The 19,549-nt window shown below is 33.0% G+C and overlaps 1 protein-coding gene across 2 annotated transcripts in view; it reads right to left on the reverse strand.

Moving 5' to 3' along the window:
* Nucleotides 1-12,042, reverse strand: part of LOC128672889 (uncharacterized protein) — a 40,691-nt gene extending 28,649 nt beyond the window's left edge. The window contains exon 1 of one of the 2 annotated variants that reach the window (XM_053750391.2): nucleotides 11,671-12,042. The gene's annotated coding sequence lies outside the window, so the exon portion shown is untranslated. Of the gene's footprint in view, nucleotides 1-5,432; nucleotides 5,581-11,670 lie in introns of those variants that run through there. The other variant, XM_053750392.2, reaches the window with a different exon arrangement.
* Between the last annotated feature and the right edge of the window lie 7,507 nt (nucleotides 12,043-19,549).

Here is a 19,549-nt window from a genome sequence, read left to right on the forward strand (position 1 = left end):
ATGGCATTTCGAAGAAAAAATAGTTTTAATTGTCGGAAATACCTTTGATACTGGCATTTACGTAAATAACGTATACGAGTATTTATTACACAGGATAGTAATAAAATAAAAAAAATGACAAGACAATCGAACAGAGCCCTGAAGTCACCCAACCTTGCCTCAAAGATTAGACACCGATTGTTGGTTTATTTTGAAACGTACCTTACGTTTCAAAATAAACCAACAATCGGTGTCTAACTACCTTAGATGAACCTTGCGCGGAGTGTTTGCCGTGATTAGCAAATGTAGTGGACTGACAAACAAGACTAAACGGTATGATAAGTACCTTTAAATATTGCGTGTTACTCTTGATTGTGTATATGGATACGTATCGTATCCTTATATCCTTATCCTATGAATCGTGAGTTTCTTCGATTTCTACAATGTCAAAATTTACATGGAAAACTTTGGACTGTCCTGGTTTCGATCGGGTAAAACCATAATAATAATCATTCTTATCTATTGGTGAAAACCGTACAAAAATCCTTCCGGTGGTTTTTGTGTTTATCGCATTAATACGATGATGAGATATATATGCAGACAGATGCGACAGTTCTTTTTATAAATTTTATAAAATATGAATAGCTTTACCACAGAATTGAGATCTCTATCAATTTCTGCTAAAAGTTAGTTACAAGAACATATAACATTCTAAAACAATTTTATATATTAATTTTACTCATACATTTCATTTATACCTATTATTATTCATATTCTAGAATGCATTCTATATACTGAGATTTACGTTCTAGAGAAAATAAATTAATAAGAGTAGAAATTTCCCAAGGAAAAGCGTGTGAGCTAACATAAATTAAGTGTAAATGGCAATAAATTGCGACACAGGTTTGTGGAGAACATATGCTTCTGCATTATATTAAGAAACATCATCAGCTTACATTAGCATTGCTAATGCTTCAATAGGTTTAGAACAATTTTTCCATCACGATCAGGAAACTGTCATACATACACACATACAACAAATCGCAATTACTTAATTATGCAATGCGCAATTAATAATAAAGATCTATCGGGAGTTTTAATTCAGATGTTAAATGCTAATTTGTGGATCTATTGTCAGTTATTGTGTTGATAAATATGTGTAAAATAAATAAAATCAATTAGTAAATACATGCTAATTGTTTCTAAACACTGTATCTTGGTTTCCTCTTAAAGGTTACACACATTTTTATTGAAATATTTTATTAACGACGACAGTTTTAAGACCCAGAAAATGTATAGGTTCTTTTGCAGAGTTTTCTAAAATATATGGATCATATCTATGGTTGTAGAAAAATAAGTGAATGCAAATAAGTCGAGGAACCTAAACTAATTTTATCGACGATGTAAAATGGGTCCCGGTCATAGATTCCCGGATTTTCGCCCAGTAATTTTCCCGGAAAATGGGCAAATGCAGGGCATAAACTCATCTTAGTCTCGCACGTAACAGGAATTAAAGTTAGGAATACCATTTCTCGACTTTCACACTAGTATGAAGGCGGATAAGTCGTGGATTGTATTATGATACATTCGAATGAATGAAAAAAGTTTCACCAAGACAAAGTATAACGGGCGACGACCCCAAGAATAAAAAAAACAAAAGGGACATTTCGAAATGGTCGACACGAGGAAGTCCAGATCCTACAATACACTCATGCATATGCATTTCAGTCATACACAGCCGGCAATAATCAGCACTAACAATACGTCGCATTTATCATGACCTATTTACAGAAACATACTGTATTGAAATGATGCACGTCTAAAAACTAACACATTCGCCGTATCGCCATCGCATAAAGGTCCAAATGAATGCACTATGTTATAAATATTTAAGTACTTGCATCCATATGTAAATCACATTATCGTGTCATTCAACGTTTAGTCAAGTACCTACTTCCCCACTAGATGTTCCTGTCTTTATCGAAACCTACATTTAACTACACACATGCAAATATTCATCGATTACATTTGTACTAAGTATACCTAGTACCTAATTTGGATCTTTTACTTTATTGACATACGGCACGTTCGTCACATGTCACGCAAAATTTAGACATTTGAATTTTGATCTTTACATGTATACCAAATTTCATCAAAATCAGTTCAGCGGTTTAGCTGTGAAGGCGCGAGAGACAGACCGACTTTCACATTTACAATACTAGTATGGATAAATACAATAACATAGGTACTATATTTTGTTTTAAATCTGGACCCTACTAAGTATATTTTATAAATCTGGACATATTTCTAACAGATAAATACTATTTATGTAAATACAACAAAAGTAAATAAAAAACCTTATTCATTGAGTGTCATACAAAAGATATGTTTAATATAATTACGCGATTATACAATCTATAATAGACTTAACTGATACGGAGTGACTGCGACTATATCACTTTGTGTAAGTGAGTGTTGATGCGAAGAACAATGCGTCATAGGCATAGGCCTTTGTTTACATTATATTCTGCTTTCAATTAAGCTAAAATAAAAACTATATGAGCTAATGAAGAAGTCACTACTATTTAGATTTCCACTGGTATTCGCAGTAGCGCTCGCGTGATATAATTCACAAAACCTTTCTGAAGCCACGTCGCTCGTCGAAATACTGATGACATTCAATTCCTAGTGTTTTCATACCAAACAACCTAGTGCACGCGCACGCGCATCTCTATGCGCTGGCCTTTTTCAAGCTTATTCCGCTTATCTCTTATTCGGTCCATCCATCAAAACTGGGTTTTGACATATTAGTTTAAATCATAAACAGCGCTGTCCCAATGTTAAATGTTGAGCAAAGCCGCAAAAGCCTCTCTCACTTTCTTCTAGAACGGTCGATCCGTGCCCAGTGGCGTAGCTACCGGTGGGCTAGGTGAGGACCATCGAAGCAGTCGGTGTCAGTTTTTTTAAATCTTCGTATTAAAGTCACGATAATGTACGTATATGTACAGTCTGTCAAGAAAATGATAAAAATAAATGAGTGCGCGTCTTTTTGGCGTGCAAAAATGTGTTTATATCTTGATATTCGTTAAAAATCCGCTTTTTACTTTCTTGACATACAGTAGTTAAGACTTTATTCAAGGCGTCTGAAATGGTTTATACGACTACCGCCATTTAGTGGCAAGAAAACGCATAGGCACAAGTAAATTAAATAGTCAACCAGTAATATGCGCCGAGACCAGGCTATTTTATTTTTCAGTCGCACAATTATCATTTTATATCGATAACTCGTAGTTTACATATTATCCAAATCCATTTCTCCCCAGACTATGGTTACTAGATACGCCACTGATTGCGCCCCACCTTTATCCGAATAATCAAGGTCGTCAAGCGAGTATTTAGTGGTTTCTATTTCAAATCTCGGCCCTTCTTAGTTCCACTTGATGACGTAACTGACCCACTAGTGAACATACAAAGGACAGAAAAACTATTTGCGGTTTTGTCTGTGGTAGTTTGGAGTATTCCTACTAGATAGAAATCTTAGCTATCAACGCTTAAATGTTAATTTATGGAAATATAAATACCATTTTTTGGAGAGCTGAACGTGGATCTTTAGTAAATGTCAAAAGATAGTAAATATATTTTTAAAATGTATTTAAGCGAGTTTTACAATCAATTTGTGTACATTATAGTTATTGAATAAAGGGACTTCCCTTTATTCAATAACTAGCGGCCCATCCCGGCTTCATTGGGGGAAAATAAAACCTACCCCAGGAATCACCAGGAATAATAAAATAAATAATAATAAATATATTAGGACAAATCTCATAGATTGAGCTAGCCCCAAAGTATGTTCGAAACTTGTGTTATGGGATACTAACTCAACGATACTATATTTTATAACATATACATATATAGATAAACATCCAAGACCATTCATCATGACCCGACCGGGATCGAACCCGGGACCTCTCGGTTCAGAGGCAAGCACTTTACCACCGAGGTCGTCACTCCGCATCGAAAATCCGCTCAAGCAGTACGAGTAGTTTTTGAGTTTATTGCGAACAGATAGACAGACGCGGCAGTTGTTTTCTGATAGTTATGTCAGGACTCTAGATAAAGGAAAATAATGTACTTAATGCAAATGAAATAATTAAATATATATGGATTAAATAACAATACATAGGGGACAATGAGCAGCGCCTCTATCGTAAATATTTAAGAACCATTAATTTTCCAAACAAATTACGTTGTTGATACGAAATAATTCCAGCTAGTTCACCTGGATATTCTCAATAAGCTAAGTTAATTTGCCACAAGCACTTAGATGAGAACAAATAAAACGCTAATTCACTTGACCTTGTACAAAATTCTGTGTATATTAATTTAATAAACACAGATGCAAATAACTTAAGCGATAAAAACGACGAAACGATTTCTTTTTAGTTTGACCTTTGATTTTCAATTCAGGAGTATGACACAGTCATATAGAAGTATGTTACGAGTATCTCAGTTCACATGGTTGAATAGGTAAATGTCATACATCCAAATTTTGGATCAAATTTTGTAAATACTTAAAACCTTGTCATAATACGTTCAAATTTTGAATCAGGGTCTAAATACTTAAAACCTAATAAAAGACTAGCTCTTGCTCGCAGTTTTGCCCGCGTGAATTTATCTGCGAAAGCGGTACAGACAATATTTATATATATATTATATATTTTTGGTTAAATAAGTAGCATGTTTGAACTGTCTTTGGGGTCTTTAACTACATGCAAACCATTTGATCAAAATTGTTCCAGCGGTTTTAGCCGTGAAAGCGGAACAAACAGACAGACTTTCGCATTAATAATATTAATAGTGGATTTTAAACTAGAATTCCTACGGGAAGTGCAACTTATGGTATTATCATATGACGTGAAAAATCACACATTATGATATGGTCACAGACTTAGATATTATGCGATATAGGTAATGTGTTTTAAACATTTGGCTATTAAAAACTATTTTCACCAGACTGCAAAAGAAAGGTATAGCATTTCACGTGTATCTTGTATATATGTAATATTTTTATTACCACATAATATCTACAAAACCGCTGCACGGATTTACATATATAGTTCTTATAGGCGACGTTAAAAAAAAAAACAAACATGGCGGCTGTGCAGTGACATTGGAATTGGTGACAAACATTTTTCTTTTTCGAACTACTACAATATGGGTATCAAATTAAAGGGCTTATTATACAGGCAATAAGGGTGTCAAATAAAAGGACTCAACGCAAGGATTCTTAAGCAAGCGGATTTTTGTTTTTTTTTTTTAATTTTTGCTTGTTCTACTATTACGGCCGCCCTATACCTGTTCTGTTCTATTTTTACATCAGACAGACAGATGGACAACGAAGTTCCTTTTGAGGACCTGCGAAACCCTAAAAATTATAAACATAATTTACTTACCTATCAAGATTTATTTTTAAGCCCCCATCACTGTAAGCCTTCACATAAAACTTGTCAACATAACCGGAATGATAGGTGAAAAACAGCAAAAAATATTTTTAAGGAGATTATAGCTACAGGTGAACCGGTCGATCGAAAATCTAAAACACTGACTTCTTGCGCATATCTTCTGTGTCGCATTATAAATACTAACGGGATGTACCTGTCGCAGCCATCCAGTTAAATTAGCCATTTAATTAGAAAGCTAGCCTGTTTATTGAACGCCACCATTCAATTGAACGCCTAGACTGATCACTAATTGCACTAGGTTATCTTATCGTAAGCTAGCCCTTTGGAGACGGCTGACGTAAAATCAGACAGATGATTTAGTAGTGGTAGTAGTAGAACCTATTTCAGATGGTTTAACCAAACAATACGAAATCGTGAGTATTCCATTTAACAAAACGGCTAAATGAGCCGTTCAGCCAAGTCATTGGACGTTTCATTCAACAACTTGGCCAGTTATCATTTAGTCATTCAATTGAATACCGGCGTTTAATGAACGGGCCTTCCAATTAAATAGCTGATTTAACTATATGGCTGCGACACATCTATTCCGAGATACTAATGTCATAGTTCGCTGCGAACTGACAGACATTGCGATATTTTTTATCTACTCACAAAAATATTTAAGTACTTAATGAATCTGAAATTATAGCGTGGTGCGGTTATCATATTTACTTAGGTACCTATTTTTTTGTATTAGAAACTAATAATTGCATAAAAAAATATTATTTAACTACCTACATAAGTTCACATATTATCTAGAGTCAACAAGACAAATTCATTTACAGTCAACAGCACATATGAACTTCGCCATTATTACCGCGTCCGCCATGCGCCATAGAGGTTCAAGCGAATAACTTGATGTGCTATTGACTGTACCAAGCAAAGTAAGCTTCAATAATAAAAACCTAAATCAAAAAACCCTCCCGTGAATTTGCTGGCATCATTTGCTGGAAACGAGCTATTTCCAAACTAAAAGCACGTTTTACAAACAAATAAAAAAAACTATATTAAAATAGGTTCAAATAAAAAAAACTAGATTAAAATAAGTTCGGCCATTTAGCTGCTATGATGCCCCGGACAGACATACATATATTCTTCGGGAGTTAACGGGATCAGAAATATAACAATCAATACCTAAAAAAATTATTAAAGCTCAACAAGCCACAAATAAGTAAAAAAAATAAAAGCCACATTCTATGAACACAATAAGAGAATTCAAACTGTGAACGTTTTCTGAACCAGTTTCGCATAGAAATACTAGTTCCATAATAATAAAAAGAAGACCAATAAGAACAAGTCAAACCTTGACTTTAAACAACAAAGAATCTGCCCTTAATAATAGCAGCAGTAATATTTCAAGTTTTACTTTTATATCACAAAAAATTGTCAATTGCGCTATTGCATCCATTAATGAGAAAAGCAAGCTACAAATCCACAATAGTTGTTAAGTAACTCGGGTTCTGCGAAACGTTAGATTATGTACGACCATCTTATCTTTGTTCATCACAAGACGCTTGTTTTATGGCCAGATTAAAAGAAAGTATGTACCTATGCGCAAAATCACAGCTCATGCATGACGCCATAAGCAAAGATCCGGATAACTTCGATGAAATCGCTCAAATAGCTTCAGACAGCAAGCCTTAAGCGATTATCACTGCAGAGGCAATGAACTTTCACAAGAACTGCGGTTTTACAACGCACAGTTCATAGTTTAAAAACATACTTTATTCCTTTATGTTACAGTTTAAAATCATTCGGACTTATTTGACCGTGCTAATTGAAATTGTTAGTACAAATGCAGCAACAGACTAGAAATTCTCTATTGACAACAAAATGTTAGTTTAGTTCCATTATTGCAACAGTGCTCATTGCAAAATTACACAAACAATAATAGTTTCAATAAAGCAATTATAAAAATGACACCAAAAAGTACATACTAAAATTTTCGCCTATACTAGTCCCACTGATTGTTTAAAAGTGATTCTCACATTAGGTGTATACATGTGCTGATTTTTCTTGCTAAAAATGCCTACCTACTTACATACAGACTACATATACTATATATTTTCAAAATAATTTCTTATCATGTATACATACACGTACTTTTTAAAAAAACGTAACATTAAAACGTAAACAAATTTTAACATAAAAATGTGGTTTATATCCCGCCTGTGAAAGTTTACTACCTCTTGACATTAAAATAACTACACGATTTTGTGACAAAACGTTTCACAAGTAGCAAGGCACCATATTTATTTTCATTATCTGTGGAAACAAGAACTACTAACTACTACTGACACAAAAGAAATTGATGGTTGACTTACAATTATCATAATATTTTTTTTGGAAAAAAAAACCTTTGTTACAAATACCAGATTATCAAATAACAAAATCATACCATTTCTTTCTTACCTTGCCCATATGCACGTAAAAATAACTTAATTGAAGTTTTCAAATGCCCTGCTGTAGGTATATGACTGTAATTGAAGACCTCGATTATGGATGCAATGAATAGCAAGTGTCGAACAATGAACCTACCTATTTTGAGACTATACAAATAATATTCGAAAATTAATATAAATTAAGAATTAGATTCTATATATCCGAATAACTACTTAATATAATAATAATATTGTGACTGCAAGTTTAATGAGCTTTCCTAGTTACCTAATTCATCTAATAAAATTTCTCATTCCAATAACATTTTCTTTAAGAATTTCTAGAACCTTGAAAAAACTACGATATAAAAAGAATAGAAATCCAAGTTATATCGTGCTTCACTATCGTGGCTATCATGTTTTATCTCTAAAAATACCAGTGAAAACATCTTTTAAATTTTACATAGATACAATTAACAATTTTTCGCTCCAAAAATCCGCAACGGTTTAAAAACGTATTTGATTAATTTATTATATACAAATATCATAAAGCACGTCGCAATTTTTTTTATCATTACAAATGTAACCTTCATCATCATCTTATATTAGTGCTTATTATTAATAAACTTTTGCGTCAAAGCGTTTTAATTGGACGATAATTATTAAATTGCATTATTTAGACTAAATAAAGATAATCTACATAACTAACTAATTAGGTTAGCTATATATTTCTTTTGGGCTAATGATACTCATGCGCATACGAACGGGGGACTGGGTAGAATGGGCCCATCAAGAATTTTTACAAACAAAATAAAATACACACTCAAGTGGGACTTAAAAAAATAAAGTGATGGTATAAAAAAAGAAATTCGAAAAACTGCCGAACGGCCCAAGCAACCCTGAAAAAAAAAATTTCTAAATACACCCAATCGCCCATGTATATAATTTATTGTATCAGCAATATTCATTATAGGTAGGGTACCTTATTTGAATCTGCATTTTTGCAATGCTAAATAAAACAAAGGGTATTATAATTTACTAGCGTTGTCGTGTCGTGAGTCATGACTTCGATAGCTGTTGTGGTAGTACAATGAGGTCATTATTTTTTTTTCATAGCTTCTTGTATGTACCAGTATTTTAAAATCGATTATTTTAGTCAAAGAACATTTATTAATAAGATTTTTAGTGTCAAGCAATGAACTTTGTGATTCACAACATGTTATATGTTTACTAAAATGGCCTTTGATATCGATATTTGAAAAAGTAATAATTTATTGAGATGAGATTTATTAAAAGACGCAAAATGTTGGTGTTGTTATAATTATTATTATACTTTGATATAACAATAGATTAATATTCCATGTAGATCAATCTGTCACGCCAGCTTATTTAATTAGATATATCAATTTTCTATTAGCTTAATAAATTAGACATAGTTAAAATACAAAAGCAACAAACTTGCCAATCATCTACTTCGTAGTAACTTTCACTATTTTATGTGTCAACATGGTAAACGTATTAGCATATACTAGGTGCGAAACATTAAAAAAAATGACAAAATGTGCTGCACTACAAAAACTTTCTATTGAGAAAAAATTGCATTGTTTTTTTTTTTTCGGAATGGCAATGCTGTGTAAAAATCAATATTTAAGTATATAATATGTGATATATAAGGAGTAATTATGAAAAACTCCGAATTGTTTTACATAAAACAAATAAAATAAATTACAATTAAACGTTTTCACGATTCGCTATTAAGATATTATATCTTTTTTAGTTACATATTTTTGCTAGTCACTATTTGCTAGATTCCAGTTGACATAAGCCTTATAATGCTGTATTTCAGGTTATACATGTAAATAAAAATTAAATTACGCCACATTCACTAATCCGACCATCTACACGATATGCATCTACAATAGGTATAAAGATAAGTACAAATTTAAATATGCGTATAATCGAGAGCAAACGCAGTAAATGTCAGTTGACGCAAATTGTTTACATTATGCAAGTGATGCGTTGTGCATCAAGCACAATGCAGATGATGCCCCATGACTCGACGGCACTCGACGGTCATTGCCATGCCAGAGACGCATTATAGGCACTCGAAACATAGATAATATCCTCGAAGCACGATCTAGTGGGAGTTGGCAGGAAATAAAATACAGGAAAAAAAGTAAATTTAAATAATTCCTCATTCGAATTTCTTTCGTATTTATCAACATTTCTTCGATTGCGAGAGATGGTGTGCGGCTCCTTAAACGTATTGTATTTCACAAACTTTTATTTAACTTGCAATGCATTTAACTTGCATTGTATGTAGGTATGCTCGGGTGGAATTATTTATCTAAATTTTCAACCTATTGAGATGAAATTTTGTACACACATTTAGTTTGGATGACAATGCATTATTATAATAATCATGACCTGATAGTGCACCCACGAACGGCTCGCAATGGAACTCATCAATGGTTTACTGTACGGACGTGATTGTCAGGCATTGAATGCAATAAGATCTCTGACAACAAAAAAGCTTGTGTCAAAAATTTTATTTTTGTAAAAAGCTTATGTCGTCCACTGACAGTCAATGGTACGGCCTTACATTTCCTCAGTTTAGAAATGAAATTTTCACAAATTATTTTTCTTAGTGCTCGTCAACGTCAAGTAAAAAGAGTTTCAAGCTCCGTATTTTCATGTTTCATACAAGTCTTATTTTCTCAATCTTATTACATAGCTAGGTACGTCTTTTTATGATTATACATCAATATAAATTAAAATACACTTTTTAGGAAATTACTTTCGTAGTTGATGTTTACTTTAGAATGTATAGGTTTGAACTAATATTTGATTTATTTTCAACAAAATTCAACAATAAGTAATGTGAAGATTGTTTACATGTTCTACCTCGTAAAAAAAGCTATTTCGTCTCCGTGTTTGATATCCCATATCGTTCGTATCGTTCTCTATACTATAGCTTCACGTTATTTTATAAAATACTTTCACGTCGATCAAAATATTATTGTTCATACACCATGTTCCTACATACTACCTACTAATGAATAATTATTTTTTATTTAGTACTAAACTTACCTGTTATATAAATAAACACATATAGTATTCTGGTCTACTGACACAAGGAGACTATATACATATTGATCCAGAGATTAGTCTTGCCAATAGATAATAATTTATTAAACATGTTATAACGCTAGGATTAAACCTAGGTAACCACACTGTAGTTAAATTTACGAGTTTTATTTAACCGCCATCGAAACTAGTGAAGTGCATATTTTCCAACGTAAACATAGGTATATCGGATAGAAATTAATTTGTAGCTTATTGACGAAATATACGTTAATACCACCAGGTACCTACATTATTATCTCTTAAGCGTTAGAAAAGCCCTGCACTGCGCCTGCGCAAGGCTTTCATAGGCTTTATTCAAGCCGAAATATGCGCTTATTTTATATTTTTCACATTACATTTATCATAGTATCACGCCTGTATCCCATGGTGGTAAATGAAAACTAGGGATTTCGATTTGCCGCTAAACGAATACTTAATTTAAACACAGTTAGTAGTTAGTTATATTTAAATTATTATCATTAGCAGTAGTGATTACAGTTGTTATTTAATTTAATCAAACCATCGAATACAACATTAACAAGCACAACATCCAATTAAAAAATTACAAGTGCTCTATGTGTGTAGTAGTCCCTTCCTTTATGTCAGGCAGAAAAACATGTATTTCATGCATGCATGCATGTATGCTCCCCTTACAAAACTACTTCCGGTAAACAAAAAGCTCTTACCTTTTGGTTCCGCCTAAAAATAAGTCGCGACAAAAACGTAGCGGGTCGTAGACAGCGTTGCACTAAGAATTCGCTGAAAAGCGTATCACAAAACAACACTGAATAAGGCACTATAATTTCGAACAAACAGCGCAAAAAATAACATCAAATAACTTTCTATGCCAAAGACGAGGAGTTTATTTTTTTTAAATTTGAATTTCGAATATAGCGCGTTGGGATCGAATGCCGGATGACAGACGATATCGCGCACACGCGCTGTTTGCCGCGTAGTGGAGTACTGGCGCTTCGGCGGCAGCTGTGGTAGCCGCTGCAAGCTTTGGAACGAATCCCGTTCCAACGCTCGTCAGCTGTCGTGACAGCCAGACTGAATCATCTCGCCCATGCGCGCAAGCGGAGCACGATGGGCGCATGCGCACCGGGAACTTGCCAGTTGAATTGAAAATAAACTGCATTGTACGTAAGTACAATGTAAATTAAAACTACGCACAATAACCTGGATTTACAAGTGCGTGAAGTTATTACAATGTCATTGTAATCTTTTTTTTTTTTTTAATCTAGGTCTGCCTTTTATCACATTCGCAAGGTTTTCTGTTTCCCTTTTTGATTTAATTTTAATTCTTAACCTATTCGAATTTAAATTTGGACTCGGGCGACACTACACGCTGATTTCCTGATATACTTAATCCAATTTTAATTATTTAAATACATATCATAGCATTTGTTCCAAAAATGAAACATGTAGTAGGTATGGTTACACCCGGAACCGGAACCCTTCACAAAATCACATTTCGTCAAGGTAAACATTTTCTTTGATGAGTACCAGTTTGATAATAAACCTTATTTGAATACTAGCTGATGCCCGCGACTTCGTTCGCGTGGCCGAACAATTTTTGGCAAAATTATTAGAGAAATTGTACAAATCATGCCTGCCAATTTTTTCGGTGCGATAATTAAATACATAGTTCATTCATTAAAACAATCTGAAAAAGAATCCACTGACATATACATATAGGTAGCCATAATCAATTTTTCATTGACGACCAAATACACCTATTTCACAATTCCCAACTGCCATGTAATATCAATTACACAAAATATATGGACGCTACCAAAACTTGTGCACCAGTCTTTCTGATTTATGAAAAACAATTAGGTATAGGTATAACCTAGGGATATAAACTTATATTTTTTTAAATGCTTAATTATCTAGGTTTTTTTTGATTACCTAAATGTGTGATTGTGAATGATACTAAACGTGCAAAGTCTTCGTAAACTGAAAGGTATATATCACGTCATAACGGTCGAGGAATTAGTACTTACTTATTGTAATTTGTAACACATACATTATTTTTTATTATTATTTCTATTATTACAAATTTATTGAGTTTAACTAATTCCGATTCCGAAATTCTCTTTGGACTTGTTGATGTAGGTATATAATAAAACTAAAGAAGGGTAGGTACAATTAGTCAATTTTCATTAAAAAACAAACAAATGATACTTAATCTAATCCAACCAACCTTGAACACAATCTTCTGCAAATGCTCTTAATCAAAATTAATTAAAACGAAGCAGACCACACAAATGAAACTAGTTAAATTTTAATTCGTCTGTTTGTTCCACCGCGTTGTATAAATTAGTTCAGGTCGTCGATCAATGTCCAATTTATCTATGTTTGTGCCTACTTGAGTAGGAAACTATGTACATTTCCAAAGGTCCCAGGTTCGAATGCTACTCCACGTGAGTTTGCATACCGACATTACTTATGTTTAGTAGGCTGATATTTTTTATCTAGTGTATGAAAAGGCGAAGGAAATGGTAAATCACTCCTTTAATCGAGTCGTATGTGTTTCATTGTGGTTTCATACAAAATTTCATTAAATTTCATTTTTAAAGGAGTCAATCCACTTAATAACCAGGACCCTCAGCCATTTATTATTATTTATTCTAACGGCTACATGTTATCCTATCGTAATATAAAATGTAAACGAGAGTCTGACTTTGTTTTATAAAAAATATTCTTATTTTCAGTATTAGTTATACTTACAACAATAAATTACGAAACTTCTTACTAATATTATAAAGATAAAAGATTTGTGTTTTTGTTTTTTTCGCTCGCAATGGCTAAACTCAAAAGCTACTGGACAAACTTTGATGAAATATGGCACAGAGATAGACGAAACGTTCAGGAGTTCACAAGTCTATGGGTTTATTCTACGATTGCAAATCCGGTGCTAGCAGCTACTTCTTATAATATAAATAAATACTGTTTTCGTTTGAAATCTTCGCCCGTGTTTATCGCGACAAGAATCTGTTATCACATTAATGTAATTGAGAGCATTTGCTGTTATTTTAGTTGTGAGATCTCCTCGAGATGAAAATATAAACACGGGGAAGATAATAAATAAATAAATTCCAACAATCGTAACAACATCGTCGAAGAGAGACGAAATTTGATCGACAATAGTTTTCTTTGCGTCTCCATGTTCTCTGATGATTTAAAATTTTCCCTGGTTTCACTTACCTCGTGAGTTTCCCACGCACACAATATTTTTCCAGAATTATAATGGTACCCTATGTCCTTCATCACACTTCAAACTACACGTCTACCTATGAAAATTTTGAAGAAGATTGATTGAGTAGATAAAGCAACAAACTTATTTTCGTATTTATAACATTAAGTTAGGATTAGAATTGTCACTGAAAATTCTAATTATGTAACTCCATAATAACGAAATGTTTTTTTTGTCTAGTCAAGTTATTTATAAATCGACGTTAATTGAACGGAAAAGGTGCCTAAGTTTATATTCGTCATTCTCATTCATGACCCAACGTATTGGAGTGTTTTATAAAATTAAACAAAATGTATGTATGTGTAGGCTTTCATCCCAGAAAAATAACTGTTAGAGTGGGAAACTTACGTTGGCGAAGCCGCAGGCTAAATCTAATTTGTTAATAATGATGAGGATGACACCTGATGGCTATAAATCCCAACTAATATTATAAATGCGAAAGTAAGTTTGTTTATTTATTTGTTACCACTTCACGCGTTATCTACTTTGAAAAATTTAAACGGGCGAAGCCGCTGGCAACAACTAGTTGTAAATAAACTTGTTTTAAGTATGATTGTGCCCCTGCCACTATAAAATATCAACAATAATGACACGATACCGTTCGTTGACCCAGAACCCTCCTCTCGATCTCAAGTGTGAAGTACATGTCGATTCTGCTAACGTTAAGTCGAAATCGTATATCAATGGCTTTTCAAAAGTATGTCTTATTTTCCCACAATATGTACCAATATTGAAAAACAATTCTTTATTTGTGAATTAACGTTAACAGAATCGAGACCATGCACTTCGATCTCGTTGAAAAGTGACTCATGATGACAACAACAGTGTCTAAAAAGTTTCTGATAAATATTCATTAATTTATAATTTACAGGGTCACTTTTAAAATATTGCCAGCATTGTTAAAGTCATTTACATAAATTTAATTTAACTTTCTAATACACCTAAATTTATGTGCTAAATTAGTTACTAAAAATAAATGTATGATTCAAAATAGTTCGCTCTTCGTCTTGTTGGTAGATATTATTATTTCTACGTACGTAGATATAACTTACGGGACATTTAACGTCTAAAGACTATATTATGTCTAAATATACGCGAACGTTTTCAAGTTTTACAGCTTATTCCCGTTAAATCCCGTTCATCCGCGCGACGCTGGATCAAGTGACAGGTATTTTATAACACGATCACGATCAAGCAAGACAGGAAATAATCATCTTCGAAAATTAATGACCCAATAATCTTCAGTGCAAATGATGCTCAGTGACATAAATGCTAACGCACGCAGAAAATTATAACCAACTTTCGCCATTTTCCGTTGTCACCGTCGACACTTAGCTCCATAGATTTTAATTGCCTCCATTCGTTGACGTCGTCGTCTTCATTATCTGTGTATCTAATATAGATAAATTTATTTATTATTAGATTGCTTGCTGGGGGATATACAAAAAAAACGAAGACCTTAATATTAAAACACAATTACGTAACGATCGTTGGTTGAAAATAATCGAAATGCATTACCATAAAAATCATTGATTTTCAGTTATAGGTAGAAGACATAATTTGCATAAAGGATAACTCCCAATATGATTACAACTTTAACCGCCTTAATATATTGTGCAGGCAATTGTTTATATTCGTGTTTATATTTATTGTTCAGGCGTTATCTATTTGATAACCTGAGCCAAAACCCTGACCCACCCTAACTAAATCATGAAAGGTGTAAAAAAGCGTAGCTGCGTGTAAAAGTTATAAATAATTACGAGAACACGAAATAAAAAAAATAAATAAACAATATTTTCGAAGTAGTTTACATTCATTAATTAATATATTAGTCAAATCATTTTAATTAACAAGATGTTTACCAAATTATAAATTAAATGAACCGATAACCCTTATTTGCACGAGGTCAACATATCCCTGATCACTTCAAGAGAAAAATACTTTCTTTTAGATAAAATTCAATTAACAAAGGCAAAACGATCAATGTCATAATAATAGATGTATGTATGTCTGTATATATGTATACTTTTCATTTGCCATTGAGCTGTCTGTCTGACCTATTCCTGTTATTCATAAAAACTTAAAGCATACTTTAAGCTAAAGTAGGTATGTTTTGTCTCTTTCTGTCAATGTAGAATGTTATAGCGAATAATGACAACAAAATATCGGGGATTTATAAATAAAATAGGTTCAAGTTTAAAATAACAACAGGAATGGATTTCCTGGTAGAGCTAGCGAATGATTTCTCTCTCTCCGATAAGCTCGAAAAGTATTGTGATCCATTTCCGTATAAATATTAAAGTGTAGTTTGTTAGTCTTTCACGTCAAAACGGAGCATAATTTAAGTGAGTTAATTGGAGCTGAATTGTGGCACTGGCTAATTTTTTAAGCGGGCGGGGCGGCGGGCAACAGCTAGTTGTATATATAAATTAAAATTAATGTCATGTCCTACGTGTATCTATGGTACTTACAAAAAAGTAAAGCTTGGCAAACTGTTTTCCGATAGTGTTAGTATAGTTGGCATTTTTTGTAATAGTTGGCATTATTTTTAATAGTTGGCATTACAAAGGTAAATCCAGCTTAAAACTAAAAACAACGCACACATGATGAATAACACAACATATACTCAAATCTGTACAGATACATAATATACATAATTGTTTGAAATCGGACATAAGGGTGTACGGCACCTGTGAGAAATTCGATGTAACCGATGTAACGCACTTAGTTTGCACTCACACACATGGTGTTCTATCGTGTCCACAAGTCCGCTTCTATAGATATAGAAGCGGACTTCTGGTAGGTATACCAACATACAATACAAAGTAGAAATAATTAGACGGTAAGTACATATTATAATTACTATTCAACCCGGATCTGTGTTGAAATGCAGGCTCGGGTCGATAAATATTTTGATGCTATTTTCTATGTACAAATGCAATTGATGGCCATCGTTCAGAACAGCAAGAGAACAACAAGGAAAAAGCAACTATAACCTACTAATTTTAAAATGTATGATGTATCCTATTTATTTAGAAATTCTTTTATTCACTTAGTTATCTTCGTGAATAAACTTATCTCGTTATTTTTTAAAACAATAGTCACAACTTTGATGTGGTTCAACTATAATGATTGATCTCAAACACATACAATGTCTTCGATCGCTAATCAATGTAGTACCCAAATACAAACGTACAGACATTTAGCGACCAAAACATAGTTGTCACAGTTACCCTTCGCAACCCAGATGTGTTTGTCCCACACTTTTTATAGTACACACAGTTCATAAGATAAACTGCCTGATAAATTATCGCAATGGTTATTAATAACATGTTTACGCATTTTGGAATAAGGTCCTCATTCAAGTCAGGGCGTGTGCGGAGCCACTCGCTCATCGACATAATTCCAATTAGATTTGCAATCTTTCGGGAATTTTGTTTACCTGTTCGAAGTTCCAAAGCCTTTGGGACAAACCTCTGGTATAAAACGCTGGTAGTATCGAACTCTGTGGCATTATATTAAAGTGCGACATTCTGACAAGGAAAAGGTAAGTTTATTGTAGCTTTTATCTCTTTACTGATAGATCTCTGTAACACTAGATAACAAAGTTCTTAATGCCATGATGACTTTCAATAGTTTTAACTTAAACAATAATACAGTTAATTTTAGTCGAAATTATCCGAATATAACTTAGATAAATTTGAAGATTTAAAGTAGCATACAGATTCCAGGCTTCATAATAATATAGACTGTTCTATTATAAATTCTGTTCTAATATAACTGGAGTTTATGTAACAAACAAACATAAATCCATCATCGCTAACATTCGTAGTAAAATAAAGCCACTCTGCGTCGCCTCAATTCTACGTGAAAGTAGGACAAATAAACAAACTTTCCCCAATAAAAATATATGATATAGAAAACTCTGCTTATAATTGAGATATCTTGTTACTGAGGAGTTCAAAATTTTCATTTCTTATTTTAAATTTTCAGATGTTTTCACCAATAGATAGTGTGTTCCTGGTTTTAGGGTTAGGTGTATTGTATAATTTGCTATGTGTGGACATAACGATTGGACGGGCCACTAGTTTCTAAATTATGATATTTGGTACCCAGCAGTTTCGTTGGAAATAATCATTCTCAATTTGCATAAATAGTAATAATTGCGTTTTTCTGAGCAAGTTAAAGTTAACGTCAAAATTGATGGTGCAACCCACCGTTAAGAGTCACATAAAATGTTGTATTACAGTTATCGTATCAAAATGAACGGCAAAATTCACATGGCGATACTAGTGACGCTATACATCAACGTGGTGTCATCACACATACTGACTAGCAACTATGTGGACTTCCAAAGGCCTTACTGCGAGAAATTGTTGGTGTACGCCCTATCCGAACTGTGCAGGGTTAAGTACAACGAATCTACTGGTGCGTACATTATAGATATATATTACATACATTTAATGAAGAAAAAATTAGGTGCAATTGCAATATTTTAAGCTCGCTCCAGTACTTCTTGAATTCAGTGATTTATGAAACTTGATTTTTTATTGAATTCGAAGAGATCTATTTTTGCTTACCATTTGTCTAATGTTCTCTCTACCTCATCTGAGAGTTTTCACTGTTTATTACGCAGCAATAGAGCGCCGGAGCCCAGATTCCGTTTTCCAACTTATGCGTCTCCACTTCAAACATTAGTCGGCACCTCTAGTTGTCAAACTTTTGGTCTTCCGTTTGTTTAAACATGACAAAGTCTGAAACTACTGACCTCATTTACTTGCAGTTTTTATTTGACGAAGACGTTAGAAATAGGATTACGTTAGAAATAGGGCAAACTTTTATTTCATTAAAAGTTTCAATTCAATTCAAGTTCATTAAAAGTTTGCCCAGCAGTGGGACCTAAGTGAAATAAGAAATAATAATTTAATTTTTCAGAATTACTTGAAAGCGAAGTTATGTCCCCGACGGAATTTCTCGATAGCAAAGAAAATAATTATTACAATATAGCTGAAGAGTGCTGCAAAAAACCTTGTACTATGGCAGAAATATTGGACTATTGTTAAAAGAGGTACATGTATATCAAATAATATTAAATACGGGTATTAGTTTTTGTATGGAATATTGGATTTTATACAAAATAGTGTATATAGATTTATTTTATTGGCTGTTTACCTTAGATTAATTGTAATAATATAGATTTAATTATAACTTTTTAATAATTAATTTGAGTGTTATTTGGAACTGATCTGAGGTGGATATTATTGGTAAACATATGTATGCAAATACACTGTCGTAAAAATGCCGTT

The sequence above is a fragment of the Plodia interpunctella genome, chromosome 10 (assembly GCF_027563975.2).
Source record: "Plodia interpunctella isolate USDA-ARS_2022_Savannah chromosome 10, ilPloInte3.2, whole genome shotgun sequence".
NCBI classification, from domain to species: Eukaryota; Metazoa; Arthropoda; class Insecta; order Lepidoptera; family Pyralidae; genus Plodia; species Plodia interpunctella.